A 10,249-nucleotide genomic window follows, 5' to 3' on the forward strand; every position below is an offset into this window, starting at 1 on the left:
ATATATCCAAAATTTAATTTCAGCATATTGATGACAAGTTGTGCTCAAGATAAAGCGCCAATTTTAATTATCGCATCAAATTCAAAATCGATACGTTACTTGAATTATATCTCCAAATAAAATACTGCCAATGCAGGTTTATGATGCAAATGTTATAGGTTACGATGTAAGCAATATAAACAATTGAATGTAAGTTTCAAATCGTAACTGAAAAACCCTCTTACATTTAATACACCATTTTTAATATTCAGGACTGCCAGAAAATATCGTTCTTCCACATAAAAAAAACATTTCAATAAAAGTAATGTGTTTAATAACTTTCTAAATTGTTTATACTATTAGAAAAAGAAAAAATTCTTTAAAAAATGGAACTATTTAAAATTCTAATAATCTAAAATACCCCCCCCCCCCTCCCAACTCTAAATAAAAATTAACTCGACGAAAAATATAGTTTTCTTCTTTTAAATTATATATTAAATATATTTTTTAAATCTACAAATGGTTTTGAAACAAGATAAAGTAAACTCATACAGCACACTCCCCCCCCCCCCCCCCCAGTTTTATTTTTTAGGCCCCTTTTATTCCACTGCTGTACTAAGATGAGCAATATGATTGGTAATTGGTATAATTACCGAGTAATACTAGAGCCGGATAGCCCCGGCGCCGAGTAGTCATAGTACCGAGTTATCCCAGAGCCGAGTTATCCTAGAGCCGAATGATCCCAGAGCCGAGTAGACCCGGAGTCGAGTTCTCCCGAAGCCAAATAGTTCCGGAGCCGAGTAATCCCGGAGGCAAGTAGGGCCGGAGCCGAATTGTCCCGAAACCAAGCATTCCTATGCCGACCAGTACGGGGGCGAATCGCGCAGAGCCGAGTCTTCCTGTATCGGTCGGTCCCACGTTGAGCAGGAGATTATTATGTTGGCACTCAGATCGCCAGATGTTTGTTATCTCTAAGTAGCCTTAGGCGCACAATGTAATGTCCCTTTAATTTTAAAGTCGCTAAATTATTTACATATTTTGACGTCCCCCATTCGTATACGAAATGTCCATTCTATGAATATCTTGTCGACGAAATGCGGTTGGTCAATTACATATGGGAAATCTAATTAAATCTACTACCAAAACATACGTCATTTCAAATGCACGTGGAACAGTATTGTTTCATCACTCACTTTCGACAAATTGTTGGTAATTACATATTCATTACACGTCATGCATATCGAGTGCATGCTGAAATTTGTTTATTAACATTATGGTCCATACAAATCGAAAGCCTACAAATACTGATTCAAATTGTATGTTTTCCACTAAACTATGTTTGATTGTTGTTTACTTTTAGTTATTAAGGATCCTCAGATCCTTTATAGTTTTGTATTGTCGTCCGTCCGTCCGTCCGTGTGCGCTCTAACTCTTTTTAAAAGTGGCCGATTGTGTTGAAATTTGGTATACGGGTACGTTGGACATTAAGAACGGACGCTATTGATTTTCAGGAAGCTGGTTCAAAAGGAACAAAAGTTATACGACTTCGAGTGAATCGGGAACAGGAAAAACTGCGAACTCAATATAATAAAAATTAACATATTTCATTCCCTAGGTCATGTATCGAGTTCGGACTTTCGCTAGATTTATTCCCTATGACTCTTAGATGTGTAACAATTCAATATAACTCTTCTCTGTGGTCTCGGTCAAAAGTTTTAGAGCAAAATGTACCCAAAATTATTCTTTACACATGAATTTAGAGTTGTAAAAGCTTTCAAACAAACGCATTATCTTGATGCTGAAAGAGTTGATAACGTGCACGTTTGATAACCGCATGTGTGTGATTCAAAAATGTTAAATTATTTTTCTGAGGCCACATGGATTTTGATCAAAATATGTCAAAATCGTTAATTATGCACCAAGATCGTTGGGAAAAAGACTACGCGCATTATCTCAATGGCCAAGACATGAATTTGATGCATTTTTGGCGACCACGTGGATTTTGATCAAAACATGTCAAAATCGTTATTTATGCACCAAGATCGTTGGGAAAAAGACTAAGCGCATTATCTCAATGCCCAAGACATGAATTTGATGCATTTTTGGCGACCACGTGGATTTTGATCAAAACATGTCAAAATCGTTATTTATGCACCAAGAGCGTTGGGGAAAAGACTAAGCGCATTATCTCAATGCCCAAGACATGAATTTGATGAATTTTTGGCGAAAACGTGGATTTTGATCAAAACATGTCAAAATCGTTATTTATGCACCAAGATAGTTGGGAAAAAGATCAAGAGCATTATCTCAATGATCTAAACATGAATTTGATCTATTTTTATGGACCACATGGATTTTGATCAAAACATGTCAAAATCGTTATTTATGCACCAAGATCGTTGGGGAAAAAACCAAGAGCATTATCTCAAAGCCCAAGACATGAATTTGATGCATTTTTGTTAACTATAAAATGTATTTTGTAAGATTAAAATAAATTGTCGTTAAAAGTGATTGTAATACTGAGGATCCTTCGATATTTCGTTGTATCGGTTTATTAATATTGTCGTGATTAGCTATGGAATGAAATAGAGTAAGTGGTACATATAAATAAACCGTTCATTAAATTATGGATGTTGAGACAAAAAGAGGTTCACAGGACGAGAGCTTTTGCTATGATTCCATATAGCGATCTATTATGCTTATTAATTAAAACGAAGGAAAGGAGGCTTTCTCTTAGGCAAAACATAATTGGATTTAACCTTCCCGGGGTACGGCCTGAAGTGCGTTGTAATAAATTACCTGAATAACAAGGACATTATCGGAATGTAGTGAATACTAGATCCGGCCATATAACTTTTTCGAAACAATATTGTGTTAACAAGCTTAAAGCACCCTCGAGAATTGTTAGTGTAGAAACCAGATATAAAATCTTTCTCGCTTACTTACTTCGGTGTCAGGTTATTCGAGTAACTTTAGAAAATCGGAGTATCTACACTACACTAACGTCATGTTTTGTATTCTTATTTTAGTCGAAATACAACGGATCAACAAAGAGCTTTACGCCGCACTACGCCATAGCAATCAACGTGTCTACGTTTTCGATAAACCGAACCACTTATTGGCGAATCTTCATCAATTTCTAGGGGGTAGTTCAACCGAGAACTTAACTAGTAATCAAAATCTGGAATTGCAATCTGGGGAGGCGAAATATTAATATACGCCTTTCGACGAATTATTGTGTCTATGTTGTATAATTGATTTCTGTAAATTAACGATGTCATTAATCGTCGCACTTCAAGCGAGCTCGTAAAGCTAATCTCATTATTCCTTAATTAGGAATCTATCGCGTGTATAGTCACGTTTGTACTAATTATTCAGGAAATTTACTTAAACAGCATACAATGTAACGCGAACTACAATTGATTGTCACAGCGTTATTTGCGATTAATATGTATGTATGTAAATACGCCAAAAGCTTGATTAAGTAGTACAGTGTTGCAAGTTTCAGTGCGTAAACAACATCAATTACTTCGGGGACTTTGATTAGCAACTCTCAAGACACGTTGACATGACACCATCTGATGAAGCAGGTTCACATCGCTTCAGAGAACAGCAAATTATTCAATCTGCAACAACCACTATATTTACCGATTTTATTAAAGATCTTCGAGATTGTTTATAGTGTACAATACAAATGTTTTGTTTTCTTATCTTTTTTGTAAATTATTGGAAAACCTAATGAAATAAAAATTATTATTATTATTATAACTTTATACACATGTTCTTAAGCATACAAGAAAAGTCGCTATTGTTTTTCAGCTACGTAGACTATCTAATGATCCTCCATATGCACAGAAAATTGTACAGTTTATTAAACATGCATAACCTACATATTGACCTTATGAGTGTTTTAGCACCGAAAGGAGATTAATTATATTTAGTTGGTATTTTATTGACAGTAAGGAAGTAACAATCGCGGTTAAAAATGCAATTTTATTTGTGATGTAAATAAAGTAAGATAATACATACTGCATTACGTGTGTATATTCAGGATGAGGTAAATGAAGCGGGTCATTGTAATTAAAATAAGAGCGAGAAAGCAGGGTTAAATGTGTGATAACTGTGCATATAATACAGTGAACAAAGAAACATATAAACATTTACAACCAGCTAACGTAATTATAAACAATAACCATACACAAAATATATACACGCTAAACAACTAAAGAAAGTTACCAATTTCAAACCACAACACTAAGATCAGCAGTAAAAAAATAATTCGTTTCGTAGAAAATTGGAAAAAAGTGAAAATCGCCATTTTTAAAAAGAAATCTCTCGTGCGTTGGAGAAGGCTTCACTCACTTACTTCGAAGAGCGTGGGAGAACTCAACCCGTAGTTGGACCAGGTCTCTATCCGTCTACTCCTGGTGTTTTAACTCTAAGCGAAACTTAGAATGCCTTCTCGATGTTCGAGGGTTGATGTTTAAATCCTTCTCTCGGGAATTCCGGTGTAATACCAGTTGGGAAAAGGCTCTGTATTTGGATGGTTGGTTCTCCAATAACACAGCGAGGATTCTGTGGTCGATTCGTGCAGAGCTCAGCTGAAAGTCAATTTCGATTCCACACCGAAGAAACAGTCAGCTGTTACAGGGTCGCTGTGGGAGCGGACCCAGTCAATACACAAGTGACAAAGCGAAGAAATATATTAACAACTTAATACATTTGTGCTCTAAAATAATTTGGGGAGCCAATAATCGCATGTTATGAATTTTACATTAAAATCCCTATGATGCGTTACGCAAGTCACCACCCTGTATAGAGGTATACAAAGGTACGTCGCTGCGCTGCTGAACGGCGCGGTTGCGTTGCTGGACGCCACGGATGCTGGGTGGACTGCTGCAACGAGGCGCGATTGTACTGCTGGGCAGCACGGCGTGGCGGCTTACTACGGGTCCGGGGCGCGGTTGCGGTGCTAGACTGAACAGCGCGGCGGATGGTTGAACTGCTGCGGTTGAGCAGGGAAGAATATCGGATGATCCGCGACTTCCATTCTCAGAAGCCGCTTTAAAGGGTAAGAAGACTTTCCCAGTTCTACTGACTCTTGTAAGCTACCGGGGTTCTGCTTCAGGTAACTACAGCCATCTGGCCAGATATCGAAATTCGGAATAAATAAATAAAAAAAGTAAAAGATTTTAACAAGTTTTATATGTTATGCAACTATTAATTGCTAATAGCATGAAATGGAGCCGATACTGGATCTGAAAACACCGTCACGTGATATTGCTGCCAAATTGAATGGCGTCAAAATAAACGAATTACCTCGTGCTTTATTTCCGGAACTTTTCTGATTCAGAAAATCAACGTGCACGGAGTCAGAAAAGTAATGGCGTTCGCAAAGGAAAATTTGCATCTAGACGTCTTCTAGTATAATAACAGTCACGTCAATCGCAGGTAGCCTCACATTGCAAAAAATGGTCACCTGTGAGTTGTACATAAATTATGCTATTATATTTTCATCTCTACCTATCCCATGCCGAAGAAAGTTTTGCAGTGAGTGGCTACCTGCGACTGTTCTTATACTATACGACGTATAATCAGTTCGAATGTAGAAACTTTACTACGCGAAAGGAACGAAGACTACAACTACACCCAATGCTGAATTAAAGACAGCAACGACCTCGGTCGGCGAAGCAAATAACTATGTAAAAAAAACCTATAAGGCGAAAATGACGAACTAGCAAAAAGAACAAAACTAACTTACGTCTTAGCTAATGGATTACAAAGAAGGTACCTAGATGGTGTAATAATTTAAATAATATAACGCTCCAAATTTTTCACGGCTATTGGAATAGGTGTTGGAACAAGTGCTGATTCGGGTAGCTCAAGTCGTAGCAATGTTCGGTTGAAAGCGTAGACCACTTAATACATATATTGTTCTTCAATACAACAGAATAACAAACAGCACAATACATTTAAATTAGCACGCATATGTGGACTGGTTCCGCACGTCAATGGGTTGTTATCGAAGTTGACGGTCAGTGTGACACCTCCAGTTGACAATGGACACTTATCGGGTACTTGAACTCCTTCAACAATCTGAAGGATGATTAACGCCTATATAAATTATAAGCAGGTAATGAAATTAATGTTCAAACAATAGGTGAGTGACCTTATAATTGTTTATTATTTGAATGGGTTTTTAATTAACTCAAAACGTATACAGGAATCTGGAGATTAGTAATAAATCAGGATGGTCCTCAGAACATAGGTAGAAAGTACCGCCCTAAGACACCAAGCTTTTGACAACGGTTAGAATAACAGGAGGTCCAGAAGTTGTGAGTTGTGAGTATAAAAGGGTTGGCGACATTTAGACCTAAAAGGTGCTTAGCACCGGCCTAAGCTTCTGGAAGAGCAGGAGATCTGGAAGGTTGTTCTTGTAAAAGGTTTTGAACTAAAGGAAGGTGAGCTCAATAATTGTCTCTCACATGCTGGACACCCGCTTTTATATTCAACGGCTTGGTCAGTAAGGATGTACCGTGTGACCCAATAAGACTGTTCCTCGGCCATATCTCGGAAACCGTTCGTCGTATGACTTAGGGGTAAAAAAATTATTGGGTAAATCGGTTATGAAGAATCGCTGGAAAATATTTTCAAGTTCGAAAAATGACCACCAGAGGGCGTAACTGCCATCTTATATTTTAAAATTGCATTTTCTTTCAATTTCGCATAATAAACTACACATTCTTTTTTCACATTTTTAAAAAGAACCAGTTTATCTATCATTTTCGTAAAAACAAAAACTCAGTTATTTCAAAAACAAAGATGGCGTGGGGCGTTCAATTGTTTGCGCGATAACCTGCTTTAACTTCTTAACCGTTTGACCAATTGTAACAAATTTGGTATCGTTGAAAAGAGCATTCCTTGGGCAATAAGAATCAACCAAAATATAGTTAATTTAGTTGAATCCTTCTCCGCCACGGGGCTGTCTTGACACTATGATCCAAAATCCTAAAAAAATTTAAAAAATCAAATGGAATGATATGACTTTTTCTTTATGGAAAAGTAGCCAAATAACATCGAAAGAGGCCAGTGAGAAAATTAATTAATTAATAAAAATGCTTAAATTGAATCTTAAATTTACTTTTGACGTACTTCCGGTTTTTATGTAGGCCTTGGAAAATTAAACAAATGAAACACGATGCATTAGAAAATAAGAACAGCCTTAATTTGTAACCTGTGACCTACTTACACATTAAGTTTGTTGACCTACACTTCGATATTTGTTCCGGAATCCTAACTGCAAGTATATTACGAAACCTTAGAGATTGTTATTGTTGTAAACTGCTCCATTATACCTGATACTACGTACTTTATTTCTGGCGTTACCGAAGGTTTGGTTTTAGCGATACCGAGACCGATCTTGTCTTGTCGATTACTTTGTGACTACGAAGACTTTTTTTGTGATAGTTTGATTACGTTGTATCCTTTATATTAGTTTGTGTTATACCGATATTAGTACCGTTCCTTTATAAATCAGTTTTTGAAGCCACCGAAATCGATATCTACGATTCTTAGCTACGTTGTTTATTTACTCAGAAGTATGTCCACGTATTATCTTATATATGTTTTGAATTGTTTATATTGCATTGATATTGAATAGAAATTTAGTCATTTGTGCATTGTAAAGAATTTTTCTTGAATTTATAGTTAATTTTCTACAACTTATATTATATAAATAACTATTATATAACAAGAGCGCGAAGTTCAATTTCGCGCATTGAGACTGAAGGTATTTTGGCGAGGCGAAGCGTTATATACAATATTGTTTCTACAACTGAATCGATTGTTAACTAAATTTGCAGTTTAAGTTCAACTTTGTCACGTGCGCGAAATACTTTTTTTCACTGTTGACGATTTCGCGCACGTTGGTAATAGCAACCTTACTTATTAATTAACCGTTTAAAAATCTAGTACTTTGCGTTTCGAAATTCGTCAGAAAATGACAGGTTTTTTTGACAATTATTGTAACTATCAAAAAAACCTGTCATTTTCTGACGAATTTCGAAACGCGAAGTACTATTTTTTTATAGATTTTGAAACGGTAAGCTCTTGACAACGTGCGCGAAATCGTCAACAGTGAAAAAAAGTATTTCGGGCACGTGACAAAGTTGAACTTAAACAGCAAATTTAATTAACAATCGGTTCAGTTGCAGAAAAAATATTGTATATAACGCTAGCGTGAAACTATTTCGCGCATTTGACTGATATTTTTACTCGGCTTCGCCTCATCAAATACCTTCAGTTTCAATGCGCGAAATTGAACTTCGCGCACTTGTTATATAAATAACTATTTATGCTGTTATATCCGGACTGTAAGAACAGTCGTAGTCGATCAAAATTTTGCTTTTGCTAGTGTAAAGTCATTCGAATTATTGATTTTTTTTCAATATTAATTACAGTTTTTAGTATACGATTAGCCTCCGTGTCAGACTTTAGCATTGCTATTTCGCAATATTATGTGCAAGGCGATTCAGTACCCCTAGCTTATGTCTTTGTTGTGTTATGGTCTGGTACAGATTTGCAGAACGCCTGAGCATGCCGTGCGATTATTTCAAGGTAATTTGGTTACATTTGCCCAAACTGAACGTAACAAATTGTAGGCCAATACGGTTAACCATAATTTTTACAAATAAAAAGGACAAAGCAAAGCAAACATCCCTCTCTTCCGTAACCCACAATAGCAGTTGAATAGATTCTTATACTTTAAAGTTTTCTGGATCAAAATGAAACTGTACAACATATTGTATAACGCAAATGATATACCTAAACAATAACTTTCCCTTTATAGACCCTAGCTAGATGAATCCTTTTGCGATACTAAAACATATAAATAAGGTCTGTCATTAATTTGGACATTCAACGTAGTTGAAACGAACTGAAAAACTTTTATTTGATATTAAATCAAATACCCATATCAAAGCATAACACAGTAAACATAGCCACAAAAATATAAACGTATTTTATCCTTTCTCATGAAAGTTAAGAGACGGGATATTTTCAGTTTACAGGATAGTACAACGTGGTTTAAGCGTGCTACGCAACTAAAGGCCGTTTTTCATATAACGTGCTGCAAATGAGCACTTTGTATTCCAAACATTATCAAAATCACTTGAGCCTCTTAGCTAGACTCCTTTAGAATACGCGCGGTGTATATTTTTCCTTTTTGCTTCTGTACATAAAATCGACACGTCTTGCAAAAAAAAAGAGTAGCTCTTATTACGGGGGTACTTTAATTAAACGGGACAGACATGAATTCCAATTTCGCTTTGAAATGAAAAATTTAAAACGTGCGATGTACGTGTATATATGCGTTTGATATTCCGGACCGCCACGTAATTATGAACTGAAATGACCAGGCCGCTCAAATGAATATCGCCCTAGCAAAATTTAAACGCCTTGGATTTTAAGGCCGTCGTGATTCAATCATTTTATTGCAGAAGGGTCGGTATAATAAAAGCTGGGAGAAAATACAATAAACCTTTGAGAAAACATACGCATTTCGACAGTAAAACTGCTGTCATCAGCCAATAACTAAAAGAGATAGTTCAAAGATTAGCATGCGATCTTTTGCATAACAATGCACTCTTACTATTTACTTGATTAACTAAAGAAGTATATAGACTACGGTTATTTTGAGACTTTATTTGTCCCAAAGCTTGTATATAAAGTGAGCCATGTGTTCTTTAAATCGAATTTTGAGTGACCTTTTGGGTCGAATATACACTTGATTACAATCTTTACAATTTGTTTTCGTATCCAACGTGTCTTTTTGGTTACCTAAAAGTGTCTGTATACTTACCCTCTCAAGTGTACAGATTTAATTTTACGTTCTTTATAACTTGGAAAAAACCTGTAGTGAATAAACGACACGTATTTCTGATTTAACTTACTAGAAGCTTTGGGTTACATTTCTTATATGTTCTATTAATCTATGCTTCTTAATTAAGATCATCCTTGGGGAAAACTAGTGTATATTGATTCTTTAACGTAATTTTGGTGTGCAAGTGCTGCCGTGTGGGTGAGACCGAAGAGAATTTTTCGATATACAAAGTACCACAAAATAGTGCAGCAAATTTGGCACCTGTCACACTGTATGTACCTACATTTCAATTATTTTAATTTTTAGATGAAACGCATGCTGAATCATAATTCGTAATCAATTTTGTATAAATAATCCCTTTGTTTAATTTTGTTGTAGTTATTTTGTTGA

Source organism: Photinus pyralis, unplaced genomic scaffold (assembly GCF_008802855.1).
Source record: "Photinus pyralis isolate 1611_PpyrPB1 unplaced genomic scaffold, Ppyr1.3 Ppyr1.4_LG7, whole genome shotgun sequence".
NCBI lineage: Eukaryota > Metazoa > Arthropoda > Insecta > Coleoptera > Lampyridae > Photinus > Photinus pyralis.